The sequence below is a fragment of the Peromyscus leucopus genome, chromosome 6, assembly GCF_004664715.2.
Source record: "Peromyscus leucopus breed LL Stock chromosome 6, UCI_PerLeu_2.1, whole genome shotgun sequence".
NCBI lineage: Eukaryota > Metazoa > Chordata > Mammalia > Rodentia > Cricetidae > Peromyscus > Peromyscus leucopus.
Window position 1 is genome coordinate 47,707,102 of NC_051068.1, and position 13,485 is coordinate 47,720,586.

Below are 13,485 nucleotides of genomic sequence, written 5' to 3' on the forward strand. Positions count from 1 at the left end.
TTCCCCCTAAAAACCAAATTTGTATTCTACAGCTTTTGCTGCTCAGAGTTAAGGCTCTTTCCAGAAACTCACTCATAGTAGAACGGATTCTTAAGTCATTTATGTAACAGGAAACAATTAGACTCCAGCTGATCAAAACTGATGTGTTAGAATTAGGATCAACATAGTGATAACTCTTATCGCTTACAGAGGTGTCATGCTTAGGAGTAACTTGTCATGTTTAAGCAGGTTGCACAACCTTTTGTAAGATAAACCACGTAGAGCTTTGTAAGATAAACCTGCAGTTTAACATGTGGTATTCACAAGGTCTATGCCAAGTGAATAATCACTTTCTGTAGCATCTTAAGTTTAGAGGCATGTTTGTAAGAAGTTGAATTTTGTACATATTTTAATACTAGTAGATTCCACATGTATCTCCACATATATCTTTTTTATTTACACACACACACACACACACACACACACACACACACACACTTATAGGCTAAACTTAGGATAGACTAGGAGTCAATCTAAAAGTAACAGAATTGATTTATTTTATAAGTTTTAAGAAGGGGATTAGTTATGTGTGTTTCTTCATACTTAATATTGCTAAATACTAAGAATACTTTTTATTTCTAAATTTCTTGCTCATTATGTTTGCAGACAACAAGTTTAATGTAAAAGTTTTTAGATGGGACAAATGCCACAGAGAGCATGTGTAAACATTTCAGGAAAATGTCGTTTTATCACTTAACTGAGCTAAAGACATGCAAATCTCTGTGGGGTGACAGCTTCTCCCTCAGTTATTTCAAATAGCTCAGATAATCAGACGGCCATGACTATCTCAATGTCATAAATACTGTCTATTTGTTTATGCTAGTTCAGCTTTAGAGAAAGTAACTAGTGTCTAGTTAAGAGAGTTTGTAGCTTTAAGGGAAACGTTGCTGCATTGTGACTTTGCAAATAGTCCTTGCTTCTCAAACTTTGTTTTCTTTTTGGTGATACAGTCTTGACTATGTAGCCTAGGCTAGTCTCAAACTCACCATCCTGTGTCAGCCTTTGAGTTGTAATCACAGATGTGGGCTACAGAAAGATTTCTCTGTTAATAATTTTGATGGCTATTAAACCTGTACTAGCTGTGAAAAAAAAATAAATGCTGAAATGTAACAGTGAGAAATATCAGAGTAGCCAAGAAATAGAGGCATATTTAATTACCATATTAAACATATATTGCCTACTCTTTGATATTTTTTCTATGTATTTTTTTCTTTTAAGCCCACCTGTGATTGTTATGGTGTATTCTGCTTGGTTTTTGTCAATTTGACACAAACCTGGATGTATCTGGGAAAAAGGAGTTCTAACTGAGTAAATGCCTCCATCAGATTGGCCTGTAGGCAAGTTTGTGGGGGTGTTTTCTTGATTGGTGATTAATGTGGGAGAGGCCACCTCAATGCTGGCTGTGCCTTCCCTGGGCAGATGATATAAGAAAGCAGGCTGAGCCAGCCAGGAGGAGCAAGCCAGTAGCAACCAGCACCCCTTCATGGCCTCTGTCTGAGTTCTTGCCTCTAGGTTCCTGCCTTGGCTTCCTTCACTGGACTGTGACCCAGGATGCGTAAGCCCAACAAACCCTTTCCTCCCCCAGCTGCTTTTGGTCACAGCATTTTATCACAGAGAGAGAAACTTTAGCACACGATGTACTTAATTTCGAATCCTGAGTTTTTCACTTCATTTTACCCAAAGGATTTTTTTTCATTTGTTACTACATAGATTTGAAAACTACTTCTTTACTAATTAGAATGAACTAAATTTTAAGTTAATACAAATATGTTCAAGTCATATCACAAATATTTATTGAATGATTTGTATGAACCTAGCACTGGTTTGGGTGCTGTACACTCTGTAGGAGGGTGGCAGAGGGTACATACACGATTTCTGAAAGAAATCTGTAATATTTAATTTGGGCATTAGATTGTTCATAATCAACCAAGGGCAGGGATTATATATATATATTATGTTTACATAAATTTTGTATCAGGTTTAAATCTATTACACATAAAAAGCTTAAAAAAATTCACTCTCCAAAGAAGTATACAGCAGTCATGTCTTCAGGACAACAGAAAATTGAGACAAAAAAGGTTCTGTTGAATAGAATAGCTTCCTTCCTTTTAGTGTGGCCTGGATGTGTGTGCCAGGCACAATCGTGCATGTTGTCATGCTTACATTTTTTTCATTCATTGTGTTTGTGTGACAGCTCACAGGTGGAGGGCAGGGGGCAATTTACCGGAATCAGTTCTCTTCATCCCCCACATACAAGTCCCCGGGATTGTGTTTGGGTCATCAGGCTTGGTGGCAAGTGCCTTTACTTGCCGAACTGTCTTGCTGGCCCATACATGCTTTCTGCCACAGGGGATGCCTGTCAATTCTGAGATCCCAGGGCCACGGAGGCTCTAGTTCAGTAATTAAGACATTTCTTTGTAAGGTTTAGGATTCTCTGTGGATTCTCCAGTTGGAGAAAAGCCCAAGGGTATTCTATTCCTTATGGTTATTAAAATCTTATTAAAGGTAATTACTGAAGTTTCTAGATTTTCATTGATTGGTCCAGTTGGTTCTCTCTTCCGTTCATTTGGAATGGTATAGATAGCTTGTGGCACTGTGATAATTTTGACTACTGGTCTGACATACTCCCAAAAGATAATTAGATTTGCAAAAGATGCCAAAAAAGACAATTTAATGCCCTACGGTACAGGTAAGGCTCAATTTCAAGTAGGATTTGTTTCATGTTTCCTTCTTTTTTACGTCACTGACACCGGGCATGGTGTTCTTCAAGGCACAACGGATCAGGACTGGTGCTCTACTGATCTGTGAGGCGGACATCAACAGAGGGATTACAGTCCCGGAAAACTGCTCTGTGTATGTGTGTCCTCTGGAGTCTTTTCCTTTTCTTTTTCTGGCCATTTTCATTTTCTTGTTTCATATGCTACTTACATTTCTTTCCAAATTTTCTTTTTAATCTTTTCTCTGACCTTGACATCAGCATGATAGCTCCAGCTAGGCATTACTGACAGCCTTTGATCTTATAATGGAGCTGAAAGAGCAGGGCTCTAATACTGGAATAGCAAACTGTCAACTTGAAAGCTGTTCTATTTTGATAATAGCGGTAGATATTTATTGAGCAATTTATAGCCCAGAACTTTGCTAAGTACTTTATAGGTAAGACCTTATAGGTTTCGTTTAACAAGGCCATAAGGGTAGTAGTACTTCTGCACTCACTTTATAAATATGGAAATGGTGGTATTAGAAAATTTAAAAATTGACCCAAAGTTTTATAAAACAAACAAACAATCAACTCCCCCCAAAACAGAGACAAAAATGCAGAGCACATATTCTGAACTACTCTGACACAATGACTTGCTATGCAAAGAACTTTGACCATAGCCTAGCAAATCATCCATTTGTTGGCCCATCCATCTGTCCGTCCGTCTGTCCGTGTGTCCATCCATCCTAGCTATTTCAATCAACAAGGTAGCAAGGACATAAGAAGGTATAAAGTACATTAAGACTGAATGGTTACTGTCTCCAGACCACTTCCGTGAGAGGAGGGACAAGCAGGCAAGGAGCTCCCCACAGTGTGGTTAACGTTCTGACAGGAAAGTAGTGGGTATACCGGAGCATAGAATGGGGTGAAGAAAGTCTGTCAGGGCCAGGTTGGCAGGGCAGCACATTCTGGAAAGTCTGATCCTGTGTTCTTCATCTATTTTGTAGCAAGTGGTGTATTGGATTGGGGCTATAGTTCAGTTGGCAGGGTGATTGCTTAGCATGAATGAACTCCTGTTCAGTTCCTAGTAACACACACACACACACCACACACACACACACACACACACACACACACACACACACACACACACACACACACCAGTCTAGAAAAAAAAAAGAGATTTGAATAAGGTCTTCTTAGTCTTTTCCTCCATGGTTGGCATACAGTAGCTATTTAATTAAAACATGTTAAATAAATGAATGATAATTCTAATGTCCCATTATAATAGATCTTCTAAAAAAAAAAAACCAACTGTTTCTAGTTCTACTTAACATTCTTACACACTATTCATTTAAGACAGAAATAAATGTCCCCCTTGACTTACAAAATCCTATCCCTGCTTCTCTTAAGCCAGACCTAAAAATGCTCTATTTCAGAAACATTGCTACACCTACTGTATATTCTTAGAACAAGGCTTCCTGGGGTACTTTTGAAATCAGGTAGCTGTGTAGAAATTCTGGAACAGTGGGGTGGTGGCTTTTCCCTCTTGCTCTCCACAGCTGACTTGTGGGATTCCATGCCCTGCTCACTTTCTGTACTTCTTCCATTCCCTCTCCAGGATGGCTCTCAATGTTTCCTTCTCCTCAAACTCTCTTCTGCTATCCAAAATGTGCTGCCTTTGGGGAACTCAATCTGCACTATTTATAAGCAACCCCTGAGAACACTATGAGCATCCTTAGGACTTGGTAGTCTTAACAGAAGTGTTATGAGTTCACGACTAGCCTGAGCTACATAAAAATATGTGCTGCCTTCTCTTTCTCCCACACCCTTCCACCAAAAGGAAAAGAAAAGTCATGATCAACTTCTCCTGCATGTGTTTAATGTATAGACAAATGATTAGACATAAAAATCATTGCTTATCACAGCTGGGGAGATTGCTCAGTTTGTAAAAGAGCAATCATGAGAACCTGGATCCCAGAATCTTTATCAAAAAAAAAAAAAACCAAAGAAGGCATGATGGTGCCTGCTTGTCATCCCAGTGCTGGAAGGATGGAAACGTAGATTCCCTGGTGTTTGCTGGCTAGCAATCCTTGCACTGGCCAGCCAGCCTAACCTACTTGACAAGTTCCAAGTAAGTGAAAGATGCTGGGAAAAAAAAAGATGGACGCCAGCTGAGGGATGACATCCAAAGTTGTCTCCTGACCTGTGTGTGTGTGTGTGTGTGTGTGTGTGTGTGTGTGTGTACACGAAGACACGTATAGATGTACAGACATATATGCGCATGCATACATGTGCATGCAACTTTCTTCAATGGGAGTTTTCTAATTGGACAAAATATGACACTAAACACGGTAGTTAACAACTGAATGGAATCTATTTCCATTAGCTTGGCACACTCTTAAACACATGCACAAGGAAGGACAAGCCTGTGTAGCTGAGAAGGAAAATTGTTGAGGTTTCCTGAAGCAGGAAGACTTTAATCCATACGACTTAGGGTACAGTTTGATTACATGTGCTCATAACTGTCCTCACAACACATTCTGCTGCTTTCTACCCTACAGGATTCCAAAACACACTGACTTGCTACTTGTTCTGGACAAAGAATTGCAATCCCATTCCATGATTCTTATTACAGGCTCAGGAAGCTGTGGGAACTCAAAACACAGGAGACAAATAGAGGCATGAATTAATTATTTAGGAGCCTCTGCACTGGGGATTGTCATAATTACAGTCGATGCTTTCCAGCAAGGACATATCAGTGTGCTTTGGGGATGACACTGGCTGCTTCTCCAGCTCTTCCAGGGCTCTGGCTTTCAGGGCCAATCTAGGGTAAATGAAAAGTGGTTTCCTCTGAATAGAAATCCACATTGTACAGAGGGTAAGGTATCTTCCTCTCTAACCCAGTGTGGGACATAGCAAATTTAACAATTAACCTCAAGGGCTGTTAAAGACTACTAGATTTACCTAAAAGCAAGAAGAATAACTAGCCTCAACAGGCCCGGGGTTAATACGATGGATGGGTGAGTCCAAACAGATGCTACATTACAAGTAAATTCCCAGTGACACGAAGTTAATGGCATCTGATTTATTTCCGAAGAGAAGACAAGCTAGGGCAGGTATGCAAACTTATGCAAACCATACAGCTGTGTAATTCCTGAGCCGCCCTTAATTATTTCATATATTTCTAAATGGTCATCAGGCAAAAAAGGTTCACACCAGTTCTAAGTGCATTAGTTCCTTCAATGCTTCACATTATTTTTTTTTTCTGGTCCTGGAGACTGAACCAGAGTTGTGTACACACTGAGCAAATACTCTAAGACTGAGCCACACCTTTAGTCCTTTATATCTGTTTTTTTTTTTAAGATTTATTTATTTTTATCTGATGTGTATAAGTGTTTCACCTGCATGTATGTATGAATGTATATGCATCCCCTGCATTTCTGGTGCCTACAGAGGCCAAAAGAGAGCATCTGACTCCTTGGAAATGGAGTCCCAGACAGTTCTGAGCCCCTGTACAGGTGCTAGGGCCCAAACCTGGGTCCTCTGCAAGAGCCACCAGGGCTCTTGAGAGCTGAGCCATCTTTTCAGCCTCTGTCCTTTGTCACTTTTCCCCCCTTGAGCCAGTGTTTCTCTGGATATCCCTGACTGTCCTGGAATCATAGATCCACCTGCCTCTGTCTCCCAAGTGCTGGGATCAAAAGTGTGTGCTACCGCCACCCAGCTTGCCCTTTGTGTCTGGAGATAGAGTCTTGCTAAAATTTTTTTTTTGGCCAATCTCAAACTTGCAATTTGAGTTTTCAACACCATCCCATGTTCTGGGGTTGTAGGTAATTGCCACCACACCTGCCTGTATTGGATGGGTTTTTAATAATATGCCTTACCGAGATGTAATTCATTTATCACACAATTAACCTAGTTTAAGTATACAGTCCAATACAGTGCAACATCCATCACCAGAAACCATTCCCATGGTCTAAAATTTGTCATCTCCCAATGGCAGCCTGTACTCTTTAGCAGTCATTTCCCATTTCTCCCCAACTTATCTTCCACAACTGGTGTGATTTCTGTATCTATAGATTCTCTGGTTTGTGATATTTAATCAGAATGTCATAATGTGTGCTCTTCTTTAACTTAGCGTATGGAATTTGTTCAAGGTTTAACGGTGCTGAAGCATGCTGAATAATACCCACTGTTCTGTTCCTACATTTTACTTACCTACTAGCCTCTCAATGGATGCTAGGGTTGTTTCCAGGGTTTTTTGTTTTTGCCTGTTATGTATACTGCTGGGATGAGGATTTGGGTGCTGGTTCTTTTTTTTTTTTTTTTTTTTTTTTTTTTTTTGGTTTTTCGAGACAGGGTTTCTCTGTGTAGCTTTGCGCCTTTCCTGGAACTCACTTGGTAGACCAGGCTGGCCTTGAACTCACAGAGATCCGCCTGGCTCTGCCTCCCGAGTGCTGGGATTAAAGGCGTGCGCCACCACCGCCCGGCTGGGTGCTGGTTCTTTAGTGGATGTAAACTTTCAGTTATCCAGAATATATATCTAAGAGTGGAATTGTATTATTTGGCAACTTTAGGTGTAACTTTTTGAGGAATTAACAGTTTTCCACTACATCATTTTACATCCCATTGGCAATACATGACAGTTCTAACTTTTCCTCCTCCTCCCCTTCCTTCTCATGCTCCTTGCGGTGCTAGGAATCAAAGCCAGGATCTCATGCAAACCAGGCAAGTACCTTACCACTGAGTTGTGTTCCCAGCCCCAACTCTTCTACATTGTCTCCTCCATCCCCAAGTTCTTTATTTTAACATGGACTGGGCTGATCTGTCAGCATGGATCATTTCATTTATAACTATTGTGGTTGGTGTGAAGTGATATCTCATTATGGTTTTGATGTTTGTTTCCCAACAAGTAAATATAATCAAGCACCTTCCTTATGCACACATCTGTTTTGGAAAAATGTCTATTCAAACCTTTGCCCACTTTAAAATGGGCTGTTTTTCTTTTTGTTATTGAATTCTTCATCTTTGGCCCAGTGTGTGTGTGTGTGTGTGTGTGTGTGTGTGTGTGTGTGTGTGTATTGGTTATAGGAAGAAAGACTGACCTCTCAGTCGGTCTTCCCTGAAATAAAGCTTCCATAACACAAAGTTGAGAGCGATGAGGAGGGTGGTGGCCTGTTTCTACTTCGAACAGACTGAACCTGTGAGCTGGATTCTAGGTTGAGAGGGAACTCTGTGTATTACCCAGAGCACAGCACCATCCAGCCAGAGTGGATCACCACCGTACCTAGCTGGAGGAGGCTGGGGGGAGGGGTGAACTATGCTCATATACCTTGTCATTCTTACTTCAGTGTTACAGGTGATTTTGCATAAACACTTCTTCGTTTGCTGTGTTCCCTCAAGATAATACCCAGAGATAATTTTCACCAGTGATTGTTTTGTAAGTGGTGTGTTCACAGGTGTAATTGTAGAAGTTGAGTCTTATTTGGATGATTTGCTCATGCCTGTGTGATATATGTGCACATGGGTGGGTGTGTGTCCATACTTGTGCATGTGTGTGGAAGTCAGAAGACAATGTTTGGTGCCTCCTTCTATGGCTCCACATTTTTGAGACAGGGTCTCTCATTGAACCAGTTGCTTGCCCATTGGCTGGAATGGCTAGATGGAAAAGACTCCAGGATTCCCCTGTCGCTGCCTCCCAGCTCTGGGGTTACAGGCATATTCTGCTGTGCCTTTTTACATAGGTGCTGAAGATTTGAACTTGGGTCCTCATGCTCGAATGTCCTAAACTCTTCCAGCCATCTTTTCAGCCCCAACCCCTATTTGGATAATTTGAAATGAAGACTCTGTAGATTTGGCAGCAAAAGTTACACTGACTTTGTTGGGTAAAATTGGCCATAACTTACAAAGGATAATTTTTATTTTAAAATTAGCAAATGTAAACAGTAGGTTAAGAAAACCAATGGGAGTTGAAGACTGGTTGAATTTCTACTTGATACACAGTAAAATTCTAAATGTCCGTGCATTTGCCTTAACTAACCATTTTTAATTTATTGCAGTTAAATTGCTTAGAGAGATTTGAAAAATGAGGTTACATATCTCATACAAAAGTTTGTTAGTCTAAGTGATCCATATACAAAGTCATCATAGCTATTAAAAAATCATGAAAATGGCCGGGTGGTGGTGGTGGCGCACACCTTTAATCCCAGCACTCCGAAGACAGAGTCAGGCTGATTTCTATGAGTTCGAGGCCTGCCTGGTCTACAGAGAGAGTTCCAGGACAGTCAAAGCTACATGGAGAAACTCTGTCTTGAAAAACCCAAATTTTTTTTTTTTAAATCATGAAAATGACGGCTACATTAAGAAAGAAGCGCAGGAATGAACCAGATGTGAAAATCAAGTGGTTAAGCTTTTACTGCTTTTCTGCACACATCATTTTAAAAGTTCTTTAGCAAAAATAACTACTGCTGCTATAAAATCCTTTGCAAAGCAAACATCCCAGTTTCCCTGATACATTTATTTGGACTTTAGGAGCTAATATTTAGATTTAACGATTCCTCAACTTCTGTATTGGAGCATGGGCTGGAGTAATCTGTAGACTGACAACCAGTTGAATGTCTTTCCAACTGAAACAAGTCTGGACTGACACATATCTAAAACCCTCTCCACCTGTTCTCCCCTGCTCCCCATGGATGCTATGGCACACGTTACTCCACGGGTTGAAGATTTTGATTACTTGCGACAATCACGTAAGCATCCCTGAGAAAATACACTGTGCTTAATAATCAAGAGGAAATACTAAAACACATTCTTTGCTAGATATGCCTGATCTGCTGGCAGCTGACTGGTGTGCCCTTGCCTGAAATAACTTATTGGCAAAAAAAAGTGGAAGAGCAGAGAACTAGACAAATATTACCACTAAGGAAGCCAAGCACATCCTAAGATATTTCCCTGGATATTAATAAACCACACAAAGATGAATAATGAAAACAATGTAAAATACTTTTCTTCTGGCTGGAAAAGTTCCAGTAATAAAGTTTGGCTTCGGTAGAGTTTTAAACGTCTTAGTTTTTCCAACATAGTAGATGCCAAGAGGACCCACTCAGTTCTTACGGCTGTAAAGTGGTTAAATAATAAGCAGAGAAATTGCATTAAAGCTCAGTTCTATTTCCCCCGCGAAGACAGAAATTCTGTTATGAAAGCTTCTTTGGATTGGACGTTAAGTATTTTGGAAGATGCTTACCTCCTGCCTTTGGGTAAGGTTGGATGCTCTGGCTTCTTCCCAGCTGCTGTTAGCTTGCCACTGCTCAGGGAGCAGGGGAGGCTCCCAGAGTTAGGTGTTCGGGCCCCGCCCTCTGCACTACTGCTAAAACTCCAGTTCTGCCAAACTGATTCCGGTGATTAATAATTGACAAAAGGAAAACACTCTTACGCAAACTTGTGTCCAACCGCAGGGCTTGCAGCGACTCCTTCCAGAAGAGAATGCGGGGTTGCACCATTCCCCTCCCCCTTCACTCTAAGGTCCCAACTTCCTATGCGCTGACACTCAGTCTTGGGGGATTGGGCTGTCCTCCGAGGAATGCAGCCCAGTGACTTCTACATTTTTAAATTTCGCTTTTCTGTATCTCGTTCGCACTTCTCTGGAGATTAGCCCCTCAGGAGGGGGCGCTTTCCCCCGCGTTGCTGGGGGGAGCCGGGGCTCGGAGAGCTACCGAGGAGACCGAGGTGGCGCTGTCACCTCCGATTGCTGCAGTAAAACCCGGAGCTTAAGCAGAGATGGGGGAGGGGGACAGAGGTGTCTCCCTCCCCCTCGTTTCGGCGGGGAGCTTCGACTCTACCAAAGGGGCACGTCTTTTGGTAGTGGTGCTGATGAGAGGGTGGGAATGGGGAGGAGGAGGAGGGTGGGAGGAGAGGGGGAGAAGGAGGAGGAGAAGGCAGCGGCGATGGCAGAAAAACAGTAGGTGCAAAGGTGAGCACTCTGGGGCTTTAACCAGTGCTCAGAGGATGCCTGTCAACATTCATCCGTCTGCAGATTGGGATGAACGGCAAAGGGGCCCGGGTGTATGCGGAGCAAGGCTGCAGTCTGAAACTCAGCGTCCGGCCGCGAAGTGAACCCCGGGGTCGCGCCCCGGCAGCGGTCCGCCCACCGTTTGTCAAAGAGCAAAGGAATTAAACGAACCACTTTAGCACCGGCAGCTAATTCTGATGCCTTGGAATCAGTAAAACAATCCTTCCTCCTCCCCCAATACGGTCACCTTCCCCCAGGTGGCAGGAAGGTTATGGTTGAAAAACTGCTCCCACCCTTCCCCGGGGGAAAGAGGTAGGAGGACCGTGCCTGGGGAACTTGTGTGGGTTCACTCACAAGTGCAGGGGATTATTCATGTGCAGACGACTGCGGCCGGAGGGCAAATTGGGAAGAGGGGCCGGCAGGCGACGGGGTGCCGCAGAGACGCACAGAGCGGCTCCGGGGCAGACGTGCCCTTCGCGCAGCATCTCCACTGGAAACCCGCAGCCAGACCGTGATCGATCTCTTTCTTCTCCATCCTAGGCAATTCTTGCATCTGACTCCGTGACTGCTGGCTAAGGGCTCAGAGGGCCTGGATAGCCTCATCCTACATATCCGACCGAGATTTTTTTTTTCCTGTCCAAGATCCAGGGGCGTCCGGGGACGGAAGCCTCTCGATTAATGAATGTTTGGGCTGCATCTGCCATTCAGCTTCCACTCCAGGAGGGGGAGGCATCCTAGGCTCCACTGGGCTGATGGTGCTGAAGCGCAAATTTGAGCTACTGGCAGCTTTCGGCTCTTTCTCACAACACACTTTCAGCAGGATGGGAGCGCCAAAGCTACGCAGAGGGAGCCTTGCGCTATTGGGTGGCGGTGTCTCCATGCAGGAAGCAGGGTGTCCCCGAAAGCTGAAGGGGGTTGGGGGCTGGGAAAGGAGCCAGTAAAACACATACCCGTGCTTGCTGTTTCTTACAAGCTATCATTCCTTTCAGCTCTTGTGAATAGTACTTTTATTTCTTAATCACTTTATGTTGGCCACATTTCTTATCTCTTGGCTTCTCCTGACACACCTTGCAGTGTTTGCAGGGCAGACATAACTTACGGCTATAGAGGGGGGAAGAGAAGTTCCGAGAAATGACTATTTGCAGGATGACCAATGTTCTCACAGTTTCTGGATCTTAATATATTTCCTAGTCCTCTCACTAGACCAGCAATTCTCAACAGGTGGGTCGCGACCCCCTTTGGTTGCATGACCCTTCCGGAGGGGGGGGGGTCACCGAAGACTATCGGAAAACACAGACACACCCGCATTAAAATTCATAATAGCAGGAAAATTACAGTTACGAAGTCAAAACCGTGATAATTTTATGGTTGGGGCTCACAACACGAGGAACTCTAATAAGGAGTCACAGCATTAGGAAGAACCACTGCCCTAGACTGCGACACCGCCTCCACGTCACGGTGCGTCTGTGGGAAAGGAGACATAGATCTTCCTGCCGAAAGCTCGTGAAATGGGTACCATTTGCAACTACTTTACATAGACGTTGGAGGAAACTCGGCTGGCAAAAGTGTCCAGACCACTAAAAACGCTGTTTTACAAAAGGTACAGCTTCATGTATGTCTGCGGACCTCCCAAGCAGAGAAAATACTGTCTATGTGTGCCACATGAACATAGAGAGCACTGAGTCACCAGAAAAGGTCATCACAACTTGAAAGACAGAAACCATTGAAGCTGTATCACTCTTCAAAATACAATGAGGATAAAATTAGCAAAATAAAATTCCCCTAATTGGTACACAATTGAAAATCTGGATTAAACTGTCTGGAGTGGTGCTACAAACCTCTAATTCCAACATTGGGAGGTGGAAACAGGTCAGTTAGGAGTTCAAGTTCATCTTCAGTACACAACAAGATCCAGGCCAGCCTGGGCTAAATGAGACACAGTTTCAAAAAAAAAAAAAAAACCCAATCAAACAAATAATAATAATAAAGCAGTAAACCTAGATCAAATACAAATGGAGAAATTACAAACTCTAAGTTTATTGTTTTAGCCATTCAAATTGAAAAGGCACAGTGTGGGAGTATTTGGTACATATGTGCAGTTTGTAAAGGTCAAATCAGGACAGTTAACATTTCCACCTCCGGAACTTAAAATAAAAATATTTTATTAATATGCAATAATCATAAATATTTATGGGGCACAGTGTGATCAGAAATAGTAAGTCTTAGGACTGGAGAGATGATTCAGTCTGTAAAGTACTTGCTATGCAGACAGGAGGACCTGAGTTCACATCTCCATCACCCACGTAAAAAAAAAAGTTGGACCTTGCAGTACACCTGTAACCCTGGGTAACAGAAACTGGAGGGTGGAGGGCAGGGCACTTGCTAGCCAGCTAGTTAAGCCGAATTCATGAGCTCTAGATCCTGTGAGGGACTCTGTCTCAAAAAGGATGTGGAAATCAGTAGAAGAAAACACCAGAACTCAGACTCTGACTCCCCATGCATGTATGTGTATACATGTGTGTGTGTGTAAGAGAGAGAGAGAGATAGAGAGATAGAGAGAGAGATTAGTAAGTAAAGACAACATATAACCTCAGTGGAGGCCATTAAACAACCCACCTTCAGACCTTCAGCTGGTGTTTTACTGCCCAGGAAAAGCTTTGATCCTGGTGAAAAGCTTTGATCCTGGTGCTAGTTCCTGGAACTTGTGAGTTCACCAATGGCTCACCTCACAGCTTAAGCA

At 42.7% G+C, this 13,485-nt stretch overlaps 1 protein-coding gene across 1 annotated transcript in view; it reads right to left on the reverse strand.

Moving 5' to 3' along the window:
• The window catches only part of Sptssb (serine palmitoyltransferase small subunit B), a 30,603-nt gene extending 19,060 nt beyond the window's left edge, over window positions 1-11,543 (reverse strand). Inside the window, exon 1 of the mRNA XM_028867203.2 lies at window positions 9,981-11,543. The gene's annotated coding sequence lies outside the window, so the exon portion shown is untranslated. The remainder of the gene's footprint in view (window positions 1-9,980) is intronic.
• Window positions 11,544-13,485: the final 1,942 nt, after the last annotated feature.